This window comes from Hypomesus nipponensis, chromosome 15, assembly GCF_054491055.1.
Source record: "Hypomesus nipponensis isolate SF chromosome 15, ASM5449105v1, whole genome shotgun sequence".
NCBI classification, from domain to species: domain Eukaryota; kingdom Metazoa; phylum Chordata; class Actinopteri; order Osmeriformes; family Osmeridae; genus Hypomesus; species Hypomesus nipponensis.
Genome location: NC_140375.1, coordinates 7,291,515 through 7,310,114, shown reverse-complemented (window position 1 = coordinate 7,310,114; position 18,600 = coordinate 7,291,515).

The following is an 18,600-nucleotide window of genomic DNA, read 5'->3' as shown; positions in this document are numbered from 1 at the left end:
TTTATAGTGTTGAATAAAAGACGAGGACAGCTTCTCTTTCTGCCTCTTTCCCATTCCCTCTCTGTCTCCCCCTCTCTCTCTCTCTATCTCACTCTCTCTCCCTCTCTCTTTCTGTCTGTCGCGTAAACGACGTGTTTGCATTCTGTTCTGAAGGCAAAGCTTCCCTAAACCAAAGCACTTTGAAGCTCTTTTGAAGTATTCCCCCCAGACCCGCGTGGCAATTATCATCCTTTTTTTTTTCATGATGGTTGCGGCCGGCTTCATTAGACGTTCCTAACTGATGTTCATCTTCTCAGATCAGACCTGCGCCGATGTACAGATTGAACCGTTTAGATGATTGAGTGATTAGTACAGTAGATAGCTAATGATCGTCTCTCAAGTTTTCCTGCCTGTCTCTTCATTTTCAAAGGCAGGTGGTGTTGTTATGGCGTTATTACCTGTTTACGACCACGTTGGGCTCGCTCTGAGGACTGCTAATGGGATCTCTGAGGTCAGCTAATTGTCACGCACAGAGATAAATACTGTTTTAATCTGCGTGAATGGTCCTCTCGGTCGGCAATCATTAGGTTTGAAGTGTTGCTTCACACATCTGGCTGTTTCCAGCGCTGTGAGTCTTCATTAGATTAATTGATGAAACGACACAGAAAGACAGTACCGCATCAAACCTGAAATAAATAAAATGAAAGTATTTAATCCGTGGTCGATTGAGCTTCCATAGCAAAATGAACGGGTCCCAACAGTGTACAGTCCCGCCTATCATGGCACTGCATTCAGGCTAAAGTAAACGATCAATGTGTATGAGGGGATTTCAAACATCCTTTGAGTGGTGTCTGTGTTATGCCATTGTTACTGATCTGCTCTCCACCTGCCATTGGATCCTCAACCCCAGAGAGGGTGTGTGTGTATGTGTTTGTGTGTGTGTTTGTGTGTGCATGTGTGCGTGTTTTCTCTGTAGTGTTTCATCCTGGTTCTCCCAGCTGGCCTGTCTTTCTGTCTGATGGTGACCAGTCCTGGGGGACCTGTCTCTCTCTCGCTCTCTCTCTCTCTCTCTCTCTCTCTCTCTCTCTCTCTCTCTCTCTCTCTCTCTCTCTCTCTCTCTCCCTCTCTCTTTCCCTTTCTTTCTCTCTTTTTCCTCTTTTATCTCTCTCTCTCAACTCTTTGACTCTCATTCCCCATCCTTCCCCCCTTCCCTGCTTCCCTTTCTCTCCCTCTCCACCAGACTCTCTACAGATGAGACCTTCCTGATCTGTCAATCACCTCGCTCCACTAGGTGCCCCAGCGAGACAGTGACCAGGCCAGACGGGCCAAAGAACCAAAAGCAGGCAATCAAGAACATTCTCTGCCAGTTGAGAAACAGTCAGCCAGTTCAGCCAAGCTCTGAGCCATTACCTCAGCATGTCACTACTATCTGTGGCCATGATCCATGCTCTGTTCAATAACCCTAGTCATATCTTTTGACTTATTTGGTTATGTAAAACCATGCAGAACATTTTAAAATAACTTTTTTCAACTCAGTGAGGTTCTGTCTGAAATCATGGTTGATCCCGGGCCGAATCCAGGGGGGGGCTGGGGTGGGCTGCGCCCCCGCAGATTTCTGCCGCGCCCCCCCAGATTTCTGTCGCGCCCCCCCCCCCAAGCTCCTTCTGACTTCAGCCAAAATGGTTACATGTTGAAGCTATGAAAAAGTCTGTTAGTGCTTTCAGTAATAGGCTTCTTTTTTTTTTTACCAGTGATTGTCTGGTTTATAATGGGCAACGTATGTTGGAGCTCCGCATCCACGTTTACCGATAAAAGTTAAATCAACCTCGAATCTCTTGCCACTCACTTGTTCTCGAAGTTATTGTTCAACACACATTCTTAAAACATGTTTTTTTTGTGGGTCACACAATCTGACGGCCGTTAGAAATGGTGACCTGTGTGGTAATGGCTCTATGAGGACTGTAAATCGGAAACAACGGCTAGAGATTTGTGTGAATCGATTAAATAACTACCCCAAACGATCTTTGAAAGTTTTAATACCTTTGGGAAGCACTTACAGTGGGAACACACATTCTTAAAACATCTTTTTTTATTTTGGGTCACACATTCTGACGGCCGTCAGAAATGGTGACCTGTGTGGTAATGGCTCTATGACGACTCTAAATCAGAAACAACGGCTCAAGATTAGTTTGAATCGATTAACTAACTACCCCAAACGATCTTTGAAAGTTTTAATACCTTTGGGAAGCACTTACAGTGGGAACACACATTCTTAAAACATATATATTTTGTGGGTCACACATTCTGACGGCCGTCAGAAATGGTGACCTCGGTGGTAATGGCTCTATGCTGACTCTAAGTAAGAAAAAATGGCTCCAGATTAGTGTGAATCGATTAAATAACTACCCCAATCGATCTTTCGAAATTGTAATACCTTTAGGAATCAGTTACGGTGGGAACACACATTCTTAAAACATATATATTTTGTGGGTCACACATTCTGATGGCCGTCAGAAATGGTGACCTGTGTGGTAATGGCTCTATGACGACTCTAAATCAGAAACAACGGATCCAGATTAGTGTGAATCGATGAAAGAACTACCCCAAACCATCTTTCGAAATTTGAATACCTTTGGGAAGCAGTTACGGTGGGAACACATTCTAAAAAATATATATATTTTTGGGTCACACATTCTGACGGCCGTCAGAAATGGTGACCGGTGTGGTAATGGCTCTATGACGACTCTAAATCAGAAACAACGGCTCAAGATTAGTGTGAATCGATGAAATAACTACCCCAAACCATCTTTGAAAGTTTTAATACCTTTGGGAAGCAGTTACAGAGGGAACACACATTCTTAAAACATATATATTTTGTGGGTCACACATTCTGACGGCCGTCAGAAATGGTGACCTGTGTGGTAATGGCTCTATGACGACTCTAAATCAGAAACAACGGATCCAGATTAGTGTGAATCGATGAAAGAACTACCCCAAACCATCTTTCGAAATTTGAATACCTTTGGGAAGCAGTTACGGTGGGAACACATTCTAAAAAATATATATATTTTTGGGTCACACATTCTGACGGCCGTCAGAAATGGTGACCGGTGTGGTAATGGCTCTATGACGACTCTAAATCAGAAACAACGGCTCAAGATTAGTGTGAATCGATGAAATAACTACCCCAAACCATCTTTGAAAGTTTTAATACCTTTGGGAAGCAGTTACAGAGGGAACACACATTCTTAAAACATTTTTTTTTTGTGGGTCACACATTCTGACGGCCGTCAGAAATGGTGACCTGTGTGGTAATGGCTCTATGACGACTCTAAATCAGAAACAACGGATCCAGATTAGTGTGAATCGATGAAAGAACTACCCCAAACCATCTTTCGAAATTTGAATACCTTTGGGAAGCAGTTACGGTGGGAACACATTCTAAAAAAATATATATTTTTGGGTCACACATTCTGACGGCCGTCAGAAATGGTGACCGGTGTGGTAATGGCTCTCTGAAGATTCTAAATCAGAAACAACGGCTCAAGATTAGTGTGAATCGATTAACTAACTACCCCAAACGATCTTTCGAAATTGTAATACCTTTAGGAAGCAGTTACGGTGGGAACACACATTCTTAAAACGTTTTTTTTTGTGGGTCACACATTCTGACGGCCGTCAGAAATGGTGACCTGTGTGGTAATGGCTCTATGACGACTCTAAATCAGAAACAACGGATCCAGATTAGTGTGAATCGATGAAAGAACTACCCCAAACCATCTTTCGAAATTTGAATACCTTTGGGAAGCAGTTACGGTGGGAACACATTCTAAAAAAATATATATTTTTGGGTCACACATTCTGACGGCCGTCAGAAATGGTGACCGGTGTGGTAATGGCTCTCTGAAGATTCTAAATCAGAAACAACGGCTCAAGATTAGTGTGAATCGATTAACTAACTACCCCAATCGATCTTTCAAAATTGTAATACCTTTAGGAATCAGTTACGGTGGGAACACACATTCTTAAAACATTTTTTTTTGTGGGTCACACATTCTGATGGCCGTCAGAAATGGTGACCTGTGTGGTAATGGCTCTATGACGACTCTAAATCAGAAACAACGGATCCAGATTAGTGTGAATCGATGAAAGAACTACCCCAAACCATGTTTCGAAATTTGAATACCTTTGGGAAGCAGTTACGGTGGGAACACATTCTTAAAAATATATATATTTTTGGGTCACACATTCTGACGGCCTTCAGAAATGGTGACTGGTGTGGTAATGGCTCTATGACGATTCTAAATCATAAAAAATGGCTCCAGATTAATGTGAATCAATGAAATAACTACCCCAAAGGATCTTTCTAAATTGTAATACCTTTAGGAATCAGTTACGGTGGGAACACACATTCATAAAACATTTTTGTTTGTGGGTCACACATTCTGATGGCCGTCAGAAATGGTGACCTGTGTGGTAATGGCTCTATGACGACTCTAAATCAGAAACAACGGATCCAGATTAGTGTGAATCGATGAAAGAACTACCCCAAACCATCTTTCGAAATTTGAATACCTTTGGGAAGCAGTTACGGTGGGAACACATTCTTAAAAATATATATTTTTGGGTCACACATTCTGACGGCAGTCAGAAATGGTGACCTGTGTGGTAATGGCTCCATGACGACTCTAAATCAGAAACAAAAGCTCAATATTAGTGTGAATCGATGAAATAACTACCCCAAACCATCTTTGAAACTTTTAATACCTTTGGGAAGCAGTTACAGAGGGAACACACATTCTTAAAACATCTTTTTTTTTTGTGGGTCACACATTCTGACGGCCGTCAGAAATGGTGACCTGTGTGGTAATGGCTCTATGACGATTCTAAATCATAAAAAATGGCTCCAGATTAATGTGAATCGATGAAAGAACTACCCCAAACCATCTTTCGAAATTTGAATACCTTTGGGAAGCAGTTACGGTGGGAACACATTCTTAAAAATAGATATATTTTTGGGTCACACATTCTGACGGCCGTCAGAAATGGTGAACTCTGTTGTATTGGCTCTGTGATGACTCCAAATCAGAAACAACGGCTCCAGATTAATGTGAATCGATTAAATAACTACCCCAAACGATCTTTCGAAATTGTAATACCTTTAGGAAGCAGTTAAGGTGGGAACACACATTCTTAAAACATCTTTTTTTATTTTGGGTCACATATTCTGACGGCCGTCAGAAATGGTGACCTGTGTGGTAATGGCTCTATGACGACTCTAAATCAGAAACAAAAGCTCAAGATTAGTGTGAATCGATGAAAGAACTACCCCAAACCATCTTTGAAACTTTTACTACCTTTGGGAAGCAGTTACAGAGGGAACACACATTCTTAAAACATTTTTTGTTGTTGTGGGTCACACATTCTGACGGCCGTCAGAAATGGTGACCTCGGTGGTAATGGCTCTATGCTGACTCTAAATAAGAAAAAATGGCTTCAGATTAGTGTGAATCGATAAAATAATTACCCCAAACGATCTTTCGAAATTGTAATACCTTTAGGAAGCAGTTACGGTGGGAACACACATTCTTAAAACATCTTTTTTTATTTTGTGTCACACATTCTGACGGCCCTCAGAAATGGTGACCTGTGTGGTAATGGCTCTATGACGACTCTAAATCAGAAACAACGGATCCAGATTAGTGTGAATCGATGAAAAAACTACCCCAAACCATGTTTCGAAATTTGAATACCTTTGGGAAGCAGTTACGGTGGGAACACATTCTTAAAAATATATATATTTTTGGGTCACACATTCTGACGGCCGTCAGAAATGGTGACTGGTGTGGTAATGGCTCTATGACGATTCTAAATCATAAAAAATGGCTCCAGATTAATGTGAATCGATGAAAGAACTACCCCAAACCATCTTTCGAAATTTGAATACCTTTGGGAAGCAGTTACGGTGGGAACACACATTCTTAAAACATTTTATTTTTTGTGGGTCACACATTCTGACGGCCGTCAGAAATGGTGAACTCTGTTGTATTGGCTCTGTGATGACTCTAAATAAGAAAAAATGGCTTCAGATTAGTGTGAATCGATTAAATAACTACCCCAAACGATCTTTCGAAATTGTAATACCTGTAGGAAGCAGTTACGGTGGGAACACACATTCTTAAAACATCTTTTTTTATTTTGGGTCACACATTCTGACGGCCGTCAGAAATGGTGACCTGTGTGGTAATGGCTCTATGACGACTCTAAATCAGAAACAACAGCTCAAGATTAGTGTGAAACGATGAAATAACTACCCCAAACCATCTTTGAAAGTTTTAATACCTTTGGGAAGCAGTTACAGAGGGAACACACATTCTTAAAACATTTTATTTTTTGTGGGTCACACATTCTGTCGGCCGTCAGAAATGGTGACCTCGGTGGTAATGGCTCTATGACGATTCCAAATCAGAAACAACGGCTCAAGATTAGTGTGAATCGATTAACTAACTACCCCAAACGATCTTTCGAAATTGTAATACCTTTAGGAAGCAGTTACGGTGGGAACACACATTCTTAAAACATCTTTTTTTATTTTGGGTCACACATTCTGACGGCCGTCAGAAATGGTGACCTGTGTGGTAATGGCTCTATGAGGACTCTAAATCAGAAACAACGGATCCAGATGAATGTGAATCGATGAAAGAATTACCCCAAACCATATTTCGAAATTTGAATACCTTTGGGAAGCAGTTACGGTGGGAACACACATTCTTAAAACATTTTATTTTTTGTGGGTCACACATTCTGATGGCCGTCAGAAATGGTGACCTCGGTGGTAATGGCTCTATGCCGATTCTAAATCAGAAAAAATGGCTCAAGATTAGTGTGAATCGATGAAAGAACTACCCCAAACCATCTTTCGAAATTTGAATACCTTTGGGAAGCAGTTACGGTGGGAACACATTCTTAAAAATAGATATATTTTTGGGTCACACATTCTGACGGCCGTCAGAAATGGTGAACTCTGTTGTATTGCCTCTGTGATGACTCCAAATCAGAAACAACGGCTCCAGATTAATGTGAATCGATTAAATAACTACCCCAAACGATCTTTCGAAATTGTAATACCTTTAGGAAGCAGTTAAGGTGGGAACACACATTCTTAAAACATCTTTTTTTATTTTGGGTCACACATTCTGACGGCCGTCAGAAATGGTGACCTGTGTGGTAATGGCTCTATGACGACTCTAAATCAGAAACAAAAGCTCAAGATTAGTGTGAATCGATGAAAGAACTACCCCAAACCATCTTTGAAACTTTTACTACCTTTGGGAAGCAGTTACAGAGGGAACACACATTCTTAAAACATTTTTTGTTGTTGTGGGTCACACATTCTGACGGCCGTCAGAAATGGTGACCTCGGTGGTAATGGCTCTATGACGATTCTAAATCAGAAACAACGGCTCAAGATTAGTGTGAATCGATTAACTAACTACCCCAAACGATCTTTCGAAATTGTAATACCTTTAGGAAGCAGTTACGGTGGGAACACACATTCTTAAAACATCTTTTTTTATTTTGGGTCACACATTCTGACGGCCGTCAGAAATGGTGACCTGTGTGGTAATGGCTCTATGACGACTCTAAATCAGAAACAACGGATCCAGATGAATGTGAATCGATGAAAGAACTACCCCAAACCATATTTCGAAATTTGAATACCTTTGGGAAGCAGTTACGGTGGGAACACATTCTTAAAAATATATATATTTTTGGGTCACACATTCTGACAGCCGTCAGAAATGGTGACCTCTGTTGTATTGGCTCTGTGATGACTCCATATCAGAAACAACGGCTCCAGATTAATGTGAATCGTTTAAATAACTACCCCAAACCATCTTTGAAACTTTTAATACCTTTGGGAAGCAGTTACAGAGGGAACACACATTCTTAAAACATTTTTTTTTTTGAGGGTCACACATTCTGACGGCCGTCAGAAATGGTGACCTCGGTGGTAATGGCTCTATGACGATTCTAAATCAGAAACAACGGCTCAAGATTAGTGCGAATCGATTAACTAACTACCCCAAACGATCTTTCGAAATTGTAATACCTTTAGGAAGCAGTTACGGTGGGAACACACATTCTTAAAACATATATTTTTATTTTGGGTCACACATTCTGACGGCCGTCAGAAATGGTGACCTGTGTGGTATTGGCTCTATGACGACTCTAAATCAGAAACAACGGATCCAGATGAATGTGAATCGATGAAAGAACTACCCCAAACCATATTTCGAAATTTGAATACCTTTGGGAAGCAGTTACGGTGGGAACACACATTCTTAAAACATTTTATTTTTTGTGGGTCACACATTCTGACGGCCGTCAGAAATGGTGACCTGTGTGGTAATGGCTCTGTGACGACTCTAAATCAGAAACAACAGCTCAAGATTAGTTTGAATCGATTAAATAACTACCCCAAACGATCTTTCGAAATTGTAATACCTTTAGGAATTAGTTACGGTGGGAACACACATTCTTAAAACATTTCTTTTTTGTGGGTCACACATTCTGACGGCCGTCAGAAATGGTGACCGGTGTGGTAATGGCTCTATGCCGATTCTAAATCAGAAAAAATGGCTCAAGATTAGTGTGAATCGATGAAAGAACTACCCCAAACCATATTTCGAAATTTGAATACCTTTGGGAAGCAGTTACGGTGGGAACACACATTCTTAAAACATTTTATTTTTTGTGGGTCACACATTCTGACGGCCGTCAGAAATGGTGAACTCTGTTGTATTGGCTCTGTGATGACTCTAAATAAGAAAAAATGGCTTCAGATTAGTGTGAATCGATTAAATAACTACCCCAAACGATCTTTCGAAATTGTAATACCTGTAGGAAGCAGTTACGGTGGGAACACACATTCTTAAAACATCTTTTTTTATTTTGGGTCACACATTCTGACGGCCGTCAGAAATGGTGACCTGTGTGGTAATGGCTCTATGACGACTCTAAATCAGAAACAACAGCTCAAGATTAGTGTGAAACGATGAAATAACTACCCCAAACCATCTTTGAAAGTTTTAATACCTTTGGGAAGCAGTTACAGAGGGAACACACATTCTTAAAACATTTTATTTTTTGTGGGTCACACATTCTGTCGGCCGTCAGAAATGGTGACCTCGGTGGTAATGGCTCTATGACGATTCCAAATAAGAAACAACGGCTCAAGATTAGTGCGAATCGATTAACTAACTACCCCAAACGATCTTTCGAAATTGTAATACCTTTAGGAAGCAGTTACGGTGGGAACACACATTCTTAAAACATCTATTTTTATTTTGGGTCACACATTCTGACGGCCGTCAGAAATGGTGACCTGTGTGGTAATGGCTCTATGACGACTCTAAATCAGAAACAACGGATCCAGATGAATGTGAATCGATGAAAGAACTACCACAAACCATATTTGAAAGTTTTAATACCTTTGGGAAGCAGTTTTAATACCTTTGGGAAGCAATTACGGTGGGAACACACATTCTTAAAACATTTTTTTGTTGTGGGTCACAAATTCAGACGGCCGTCAGAAATGGTGACCTCGGTGGTAATGGCTCTATGACGACTCTAAATCAGAAACAACGGATCCAGATGAATGTGAATCGATGAAATAACTACCCCAAACCATATTTCGAAATTTGAATACCTTTGGGAAGCAGTTACGGTGGGAACACACATTCTTAAAACATTTTATTTTTTGTGGGTCACACATTCTGACGGCCGTCAGAAATGGTGACCTCGGTGGTAATGGCTCTATGCTGACATCAAAGTAAGAAAAAATGGCTCCAGATTAGTGTGAATCGATTAAATAACTACCCCAATCGATCTTTCGAAATTGTAGTACCTTTAGGAAGCATTTACGGTGGGAACACACATTCTTAAAACATCTTTTTTTATTTTGGGTCACACATTCTGACGGCCGTCAGAAATGGTGACCTGTGTGGTAATGGCTCTGTGACGACTCTAAATCAGAAACAACAGCTCAAGATTAGTTTGAATCGATTAAATAACTACCCCAAACGATCTTTCGAAATTGTAATACCTTTAGGAATTAGTTACGGTGGGAACACACATTCTTAAAACATTTCTTTTTTGTGGGTCACACATTCTGACGGCCGTCAGAAATGGTGACCGGTGTGGTAATGGCTCTATGCCGATTCTAAATCAGAAAAAATGGCTCAAGATTAGTGTGAATCGATGAAAGAACTACCCCAAACCATCTTTCGAAATTTGAATACCTTTGGGAAGCAGTTACGGTGGGAACACATTCTTAAAAATAGATATATTTTTGGGTCACACATTCTGACGGCCGTCAGAAATGGTGAACTCTGTTGTATTGCCTCTGTGATGACTCCAAATCAGAAACAACGGCTCCAGATTAATGTGAATCGATTAAATAACTACCCCAAACGATCTTTCGAAATTGTAATACCTTTAGGAAGCAGTTAAGGTGGGAACACACATTCTTAAAACATCTTTTTTTATTTTGGGTCACATATTCTGACGGCCGTCAGAAATGGTGACCTGTGTGGTAATGGCTCTATGACGACTCTAAATCAGAAACAAAAGCTCAAGATTAGTGTGAATCGATGAAAGAACTACCCCAAACCATCTTTGAAACTTTTACTGCCTTTGGGAAGCAGTTACAGAGGGAACACACATTCTTAAAACATTTTTTGTTGTTGTGGGTCACACATTCTGACGGCCGTCAGAAATGGTGACCTCGGTGGTAATGGCTCTATGACGATTCTAAATCAGAAACAACGGCTCAAGATTAGTGTGAATCGATTAACTAACTACCCCAATCGATCTTTCGAAATTGTAATACCTTTAGGAAGCAATTACGGTGGGAACACACATTCTTAAAACATCTTTTTTTATTTTGGGTCACACATTCTGACGGCCGTCAGAAATGGTGACCTGTGTGGTAATGGCTCTATGACGACTCTAAATCAGAAACAACGGATCCAGATGAATGTGAATCGATGAAAGAACTACCCCAAACCATATTTCGAAATTTGAATACCTTTGGGAAGCAGTTATGGTGGGAACACATTCTTAAAAATATATATATTTTTGGGTCACACATTCTGACAGCCGTCAGAAATGGTGACCTCTGTTGTATTGGCTCTGTGATGACTCCATATCAGAAACAACGGCTCCAGATTAATGTGAACCGTTTAAATAACTACCCCAAACCATCTTTGAAACTTTTAATACCTTTGGGAAGCAGTTACAGAGGGAACACACATTCTTAAAACATTTTTTTTTTTGAGGGTCACACATTCTGACAGCCGTCAGAAATGGTGACCTCTGTTGTATTGGCTCTGTGATGACTCCATATCAGAAACAACGGCTCCAGATTAATGTGAATCGTTTAAATAACTACCCCAAACGATCTTTCGAAATTGTAATACCTTTAGGAAGCAGTTACGGTGGGAAAACATTCTTAAAAATAGATATATTTTTGGGACACACATTCTGACGGCCGTCAGAAATGGTGACCTGTGTGGTAATGGCTCTATGACGACTCTAAATCAGAAAAAACGGCTCCAGATTAATGTGAATCGATTAAATAACTACCCCAAACCATCTTTGAAAGTTTTAATACCTTTGGGAAGCAGTTTTAATACCTTTGGGAAGCAATTACGGTGGGAACACACATTCTTAAAACATTTTTTTGTTGTGGGTCACAAATTCTGACGGCCGTCAGAAATGGTGACCTCGGTGGTAATGGCTCTATGCTGACTCTAAATAAGAAAAAATGGCTCCAGATTAGTGTGAATCGATGAAAGAACTACCCCAAACCATCTTCGAAAGTTTTAATACCTTTGGGAAGCAGTTACGGTGGGAACACACATTCTTAAAACATTTTATTTTTTGTGGGTCACACATTCTGACGGCCGTCAGAAATGGTGACCTCGGTGGTAATGGCTCTATGCTGACTCTAAGTAAGAAAAAATGGCTCCAGATTAGTGTGAATCGATTAAATAACTACCCCAAACTATCTTTCGAAATTGTAATACCTTTAGGAAGCAGTTAAGGTGGGAACACACATTCTTAAAACATCTTTTTTTATTTTGGGTCACACATTCTGACGGCCGTCAGAAATGGTGACCTGTGTGGTAATGGCTCTATGACGACTCTAAATCAGAAACAAAAGCTCAAGATTAGTGTGAATCGATGAAAGAACTACCCCAAACCATCTTTGAAACTTTTACTACCTTTGGGAAGCAGTTACAGAGGGAACACACATTCTTAAAAAAAATTTTGTTGTTGTGGGTCACACATTCTGACGGCCGTCAGAAATGGTGACCTCGGTGGTAATGGCTCTATGACGATTCTAAATCAGAAACAACGGCTCAAGATTAGTGTGAATCGATTAACTAACTACCCCAAACGATCTTTCGAAATTGTAATACCTTTAGGAAGCAGTTACGGTGGGAACACACATTCTTAAAACATCTTTTTTTATTTTGGGTCACACATTCTGACGGCCGTCAGAAATGGTGACCTGTGTGGTAATGGCTCTATGACGACTCTAAATCAGAAACAACGGATCCAGATGAATGTGAATCGATGAAAGAACTACCCCAAACCATATTTCGAAATTTGAATACCTTTGGGAAGCAGTTACGGTGGGAAAACATTCTTAAAAATAGATATATTTTTGGGTCACACATTTTGACGGCCGTCAGAAATGGTGACCTCTGTTGTATTGGCTCTGTGATGACTCCAAATCAGAAGCAACGGCTCCAGATTAATGTGAATCGATTAAATAACTACCCCAAACCATCTTTGAAACTTTTAATACCTTTGGGAAGCAGTTAAGGTGGAAACACACTTTCTTAAAACATGTTTTTGTTGTGGGTCACACATTCTGACGGCCGTCAGAAATGGTGACTTCGGTGGTAAAGGCTCTATGCTGACTCTAAGTAAGAAAAAATGGCTCCAGATTAGTGTGAATCGATTAAATAACTCCCCCAAACGATCTTTCGAAATTGTTATACCTTTAGGAAGCAGTTACGGTGGGAAAACATTCTTAAAAATAGATATATTTTTGGGACACACATTCTGACGGCCGTCAGAAATGGTGACCTGTGTGGTAATGGCTCTATGACGACTCTAAATCAGAAAAAACGGCTCCAGATTAATGTGAATCGATTAAATAACTACCCCAAACCATCTTTGAAAGTTTTAATACCTTTGGGAAGCAGTTTTAATACCTTTGGGAAGCAATTACGGTGGGAACACACATTCTTAAAACATTTTTTTGTTGTGGGTCACAAATTCTGACGGCCGTCAGAAATGGTGACCTCGGTGGTAATGGCTCTATGACGACTCTAAATCAGAAACAACGGATCCAGATGAATGTGAATCGATGAAATAACTACCCCAAACCATATTTCGAAATTTGAATACCTTTGGGAAGCAGTTACGGTGGGAACACACATTCTTAAAACATTTTATTTTTTGTGGGTCACACATTCTGACGGCCGTCAGAAATGGTGACCTCGGTGGTAATGGCTCTATGCTGACTCTAAGTAAGAAAAAATGGCTCCAGATTAGTGTGAATCGATTAAATAACTACCCCAATCGATCTTTCGAAATTGTAGTACCTTTAGGAAGCAGTTACGGTGGGAACACACATTCTTAAAACATATTTTTTTATTTTGGGTCACACATTCTGACGGCCGTCAGAAATGGTGACCTGTGTGGTAATGGCTCTGTGACGACTCTAAATCAGAAACAACAGCTCAAGATTAGTTTGAATCGATTAAATAACTACCCCAAACGATCTTTCGAAATTGTAATACCTTTAGGAATTAGTTACGGTGGGAACACACATTCTTAAAACATTTCTTTTTTGTGGGTCACACATTCTGACGGCCGTCAGAAATGGTGACCGGTGTGGTAATGGCTCTATGCCGATTCTAAATCAGAAAAAATGGCTCAAGATTAGTGTGAATCGATGAAAGAACTACCCCAAACCATCTTTCGAAATTTGAATACCTTTGGGAAGCAGTTACGGTGGGAACACATTCTTAAAAATAGATATATTTTTGGGTCACACATTCTGACGGCCGTCAGAAATGGTGAACTCTGTTGTATTGCCTCTGTGATGACTCCAAATCAGAAACAACGGCTCCAGATTAATGTGAATCGATTAAATAACTACCCCAAACGATCTTTCGAAATTGTAATACCTTTAGGAAGCAGTTAAGGTGGGAACACACATTCTTAAAACATCTTTTTTTATTTTGGGTCACACATTCTGACGGCCTTCAGAAATGGTGACCTGTGTGGTAATGGCTCTATGACGACTCTAAATCAGAAACAAAAGCTCAAGATTAGTGTGAATCGATGAAAGAACTACCCCAAACCATCTTTGAAACTTTTACTGCCTTTGGGAAGCAGTTACAGAGGGAACACACATTCTTAAAACATTTTTTGTTGTTGTGGGTCACACATTCTGACGGCCGTCAGAAATGGTGACCTCGGTGGTAATGGCTCTATGACGATTCTAAATCAGAAACAACGGCTCAAGATTAGTGTGAATCGATTAACTAACTACCCCAATCGATCTTTCGAAATTGTAATACCTTTAGGAAGCAGTTACGGTGGGAACACACATTCTTAAAACATCTTTTTTTATTTTGGGTCACACATTCTGACGGCCGTCAGAAATGGTGACCTGTGTGGTAATGGCTCTATGACGACTCTAAATCAGAAACAACGGATCCAGATGAATGTGAATCGATGAAAGAACTACCCCAAACCATATTTCGAAATTTGAATACCTTTGGGAAGCAGTTATGGTGGGAACACATTCTTAAAAATATATATATTTTTGGGTCACACATTCTGACAGCCGTCAGAAATGGTGACCTCTGTTGTATTGGCTCTGTGATGACTCCATATCAGAAACAACGGCTCCAGATTAATGTGAATCGTTTAAATAACTACCCCAAACCATCTTTGAAACTTTTAATACCTTTGGGAAGCAGTTACAGAGGGAACACACATTCTTAAAACATTTTTTTTTTTGAGGGTCACACATTCTGACGGCCGTCAGAAATGGTGACCTCGGTGGTAATGGCTCTATGACGATTCTAAATCAGAAACAACGGCTCAAGATTAGTGCGAATCGATTAACTAACTACCCCAAACGATCTTTCGAAATTGTAATACCTTTAGGAAGCAGTTACGGTGGGAACACACATTCTTAAAACATATATTTTTATTTTGGGTCACACATTCTGACGGCCGTCAGAAATGGTGACCGGTGTGGTAATGGCTCTATGACAAGTCTAAATCAGAAACAACGGCTCAAGATTAGTGTGAATCGATGAAAGAACTACCCCAAACCATCTTTGAACGTTTTAATACCTTTGGGAACCAGTTACGGTGGGAACACACATTCTTAAAACATCTTTTTTTATTTTGGGTCACACATTCTGACCGCCGTCAGAAATGGTGACCTGTGTGGTAATGGCTCTATGACGACTCTAAATCAGAAACAACGGATCCAGATGAATGTGAATCGATGAAAGAACTACCCCAAACCATATTTCGAAATTTGAATACCTTTGGGAAGCAGTTACGGTGGGAAAACATTCTTAAAAATAGATATATTTTTGGGTCACACATTTTGACGGCCGTCAGAAATGGTGACCTCTGTTGTATTGGCTCTGTGATGACTCCAAATCAGAAGCAACGGCTCCAGATTAATGTGAATCGATTAAATAACTACCCCAAACCATCTTTGAAACTTTTAATACCTTTGGGAAGCAGTTAAGGTGGAAACACACTTTCTTAAAACATGTTTTTGTTGTGGGTCACACATTCTGACGGCCGTCAGAAATGGTGACTTCGGTGGTAAAGGCTCTATGCTGACTCTAAGTAAGAAAAAATGGCTCCAGATTAGTGTGAATCGATTAAATAACTACCCCAAACGATCTTTCGAAATTGTAATACCTTTAGGAAGCAGTTACGGTGGGAAAACATTCTTAAAAATAGATATATTTTTGGGACACACATTCTGACGGCCGTCAGAAATGGTGACCTGTGTGGTAATGGCTCTATGACGACTCTAAATCAGAAAAAACGGCTCCAAATTAATGTGAATCGATTAAATAACTACCCCAAACCATCTTTGAAAGTTTTAATACCTTTGGGAAGCAGTTTTAATACCTTTGGGAAGCAATTACGGTGGGAACACACATTCTTAAAACATTTTTTTGTTGTGGGTCACAAATTCAGACGGCCGTCAGAAATGGTGACCTCGGTGGTAATGGCTCTATGACGACTCTAAATCAGAAACAACGGATCCAGATGAATGTGAATCGATGAAATAACTACCCCAAACCATATTTCGAAATTTGAATACCTTTGGGAAGCAGTTACGGTGGGAACACACATTCTTAAAACATTTTATTTTTTGTGGGTCACACATTCTGACGGCAGTCAGAAATGGTGACCTCGGTGGTAATGGCTCTATGCTGACTCTAAGTAAGAAAAAATGGCTCCAGATTAGTGTGAATCGATTAAATAACTACCCCAATCGATCTTTCGAAATTGTAGTACCTTTAGGAAGCATTTACGGTGGGAACACACATTCTTAAAACATCTTTTTTTATTTTGGGTCACACATTCTGACGGCCGTCAGAAATGGTGACCTGTGTGGTAATGGCTCTGTGACGACTCTAAATCAGAAACAACAGCTCAAGATTAGTTTGAATCGATTAAATAACTACCCCAAACGATCTTTCGAAATTGTAATACCTTTAGGAATTAGTTACGGTGGGAACACACATTCTTAAAACATTTCTTTTTTGTGGGTCACACATTCTGACGGCCGTCAGAAATGGTGACCGGTGTGGTAATGGCTCTATGCCGATTCTAAATCAGAAAAAATGGCTCAAGATTAGTGTGAATCGATGAAAGAACTACCCCAAACCATCTTTCGAAATTTGAATACCTTTGGGAAGCAGTTACGGTGGGAACACATTCTTAAAAATAGATATATTTTTGGGTCACACATTCTGACGGCCGTCAGAAATGGTGAACTCTGTTGTATTGCCTCTGTGATGACTCCAAATCAGAAACAACGGCTCCAGATTAATGTGAATCGATTAAATAACTACCCCAAACGATCTTTCGAAATTGTAATACCTTTAGGAAGCAGTTAAGGTGGGAACACACATTCTTAAAACATCTTTTTTTATTTTGGGTCACATATTCTGACGGCCGTCAGAAATGGTGACCTGTGTGGTAATGGCTCTATGACGACTCTAAATCAGAAACAAAAGCTCAAGATTAGTGTGAATCGATGAAAGAACTACCCCAAACCATCTTTGAAACTTTTACTGCCTTTGGGAAGCAGTTACAGAGGGAACACACATTCTTAAAACATTTTTTGTTGTTGTGGGTCACACATTCTGACGGCCGTCAGAAATGGTGACCTCGGTGGTAATGGCTCTATGACGATTCTAAATCAGAAACAACGGCTCAAGATTAGTGTGAATCGATTAACTAACTACCCCAATCGATCTTTCGAAATTGTAATACCTTTAGGAAGCAGTTACGGTGGGAACACACATTCTTAAAACATCTTTTTTTATTTTGGGTCACACATTCTGACGGCCGTCAGAAATGGTGACCTGTGTGGTAATGGCTCTATGACGACTCTAAATCAGAAACAACGGATCCAGATGAATGTGAATCGATGAAAGAACTACCCCAAACCATATTTCGAAATTTGAATACCTTTGGGAAGCAGTTATGGTGGGAACACATTCTTAAAAATATATATATTTTTGGGTCACACATTCTGACAGCCGTCAGAAATGGTGACCTCTGTTGTATTGGCTCTGTGATGACTCCATATCAGAAACAACGGCTCCAGATTAATGTGAATCGTTTAAATAACTACCCCAAACCATCTTTGAAACTTTTAATACCTTTGGGAAGCAGTTACAGAGGGAACACACATTCTTAAAACATTTTTTTTTTTGAGGGTCACACATTCTGACGGCCGTCAGAAATGGTGACCTCGGTGGTAATGGCTCTATGACGATTCTAAATCAGAAACAACGGCTCAAGATTAGTGCGAATCGATTAACTAACTACCCCAAACGATCTTTCGAAATTGTAATACCTTTAGGAAGCAGTTACGGTGGGAACACACATTCTTAAAACATATATTTTTATTTTGGGTCACACATTCTGACGGCCGTCAGAAATGGTGACCTGTGTGGTAATGGCTCTATGACGACTCTAAATCAGAAACAACGGATCCAGATGAATGTGAATTGATGAAAGAACTACCCCAAACCATATTTCGAAATTTGAATACCTTTGGGAAGCAGTTACGGTGGGAACACACATTCTTAAAACATTTTATTTGTTGTGGGTCACACATTCTGACGGCCGTCAGAAATGGTGACCTGTGTGGTAATGGCTCTGTGACGACTCTAAATCAGAAACAACAGCTCAAGATTAGTTTGAATCGATTAAATAACTACCCCAAACGATCTTTCGAAATTGTAATAC